This window comes from Echinops telfairi, unplaced genomic scaffold (genome assembly GCF_000313985.2).
Source record: "Echinops telfairi isolate 266 unplaced genomic scaffold, ASM31398v2 ScPeMD7_5592;HRSCAF=6446, whole genome shotgun sequence".
Classification (NCBI taxonomy): Eukaryota; Metazoa; Chordata; class Mammalia; order Afrosoricida; family Tenrecidae; genus Echinops; species Echinops telfairi.
Genome location: NW_022109491.1, coordinates 10132192 through 10133893, shown reverse-complemented (window position 1 = coordinate 10133893; position 1702 = coordinate 10132192).

Genomic DNA, 1702 nt, shown 5'->3' with positions numbered 1-1702 from the left:
GAAACCTATGGTGAACTTTGTAAGACCTTTGTTGCCATTTCAAAAATAGGTGTGAGCATTCCAGGTACTTCCCACCCACCCAGCCTACCTTGCTTGTTTGCATTAACTGCCCAATCCATTGAGGCACTGAGCTCTGAATTGGAATGACAGCAATTGTTTTCTGTTGTTTTTTGGGGGAGGGGGTGGAGGGTGGAAGTGGAGGGTGAGGGGTTCAGTCTTTCAGGGAGTCCCTAGGTGGTGTAAATGGATGACAAACTTGGTTGTTAACTGAAAGATTGGCAGCTGAAGTCAACCTGGACCCGCCTCAGGATCGGAGTGAGTAGGGCTGGCACTCTGCTTCTGAACAATCACCCATTGTGTACCCAATGACCCACACCAGCTGGCCAGCAGGTACCGTGAACTTGAACTTGATGGCAAGAGGGAGTTAGTCTTCACAGCTGACCTTGCCCTGCTTTGACCAGGGTGGCTTTTTGGAAGAGAAGTCAAAACCCAGCCGCTGGCCTGGGCTTGGGGGGATAACCAGACGGTAGTCAATATGGGAGGAAATGGAAGGGCAGCCATGCCCATGAACTTGCAGCAGTGCCAGGCATGGAGGCAGCAAGGCTGGCTGCGTTATAGATTTGACTGAGTGGGAGGGATGGTGCTGGCAGCGTGGGAGCAGTTAGTTAGATTTGGGAATAGTGGCCTTGGTAATTAGCTGGGAGGTAAGAGCTGCGAGGGAACATGAGAGCCGGTAGAAGAGCTTCTCTCTGTCATGGTTTGAGTGCACACGGACCAAAGAATGAGAGGCTCTGGATAAAATGGCCACCTCTGCCCTCCTCTCTGGGTTTTCTGATGGAGCCCTGGGAACAGGGAGGAGGAGAAGCTCAAGGCCCTTGACCTTCTAATAAGATGAGTGTGTGAACCTTCCCCGCAATTTGCATATTAAGTTCACCAGCTTGCACTCACCGAATGCAAGATTTGGCCCCAGAGAGCTTGCAATATTGTCAACAAGCCAAGAGAAAGAGAACTCTCTGGGACACACACACATACACATACACATACACATACACACACACACTTCCAATGGATTCTTCCCAGGTCAGTCATGGGTGGTAAAGCAAACCTGGACTAGGCCGGCCGGAATTTACAAGAGGCAGGTGGAGGGGAACAATACTCAGAAGGAGGAGAACCACAGCCGACACCCTCTGTCTTAGAGAATTGAAGACGAGGGTGCCCGGCTGAAAGATGGTGGCCAACCCCGCCACGTGGAACATATGTCGCTCTCCACGGTGCTGGCAATGAGGCTCGCTCCGACTCTTTCGAGTCTCCTGGTGGCCTCCTGTAATTTTTCCCATTCTGACTATTATTCTACTTCATTCAAATTTTTAACATTTTGAAACCTGTTCTGATTTCACCGTGTCAGCCATGACGGAGCTAGTTTGAACCGGATTGAAGACCTGTCAATGCCCTTTCTCGACTCCCAAATCCCGGTCCGAGAAGGCGCTCAGAGAGTACAGGGAGGAGGCAGGGTGTTCGGGCAGGAATCCCTGGAAAGCAAGCCTCATGGTGCTGCTCACAGAAGCTCCGCGCTTGTGCTCCTGGTATTTAGTCTCACATGGCAAGCTTCAGGGATGCTTCCGTTCCATTTGGGGGAATACTCTCCAGCCTTGGGGTCTGCAACATGCTTGGATGAGCTTCACCATCCACATAGGGTTGTCTG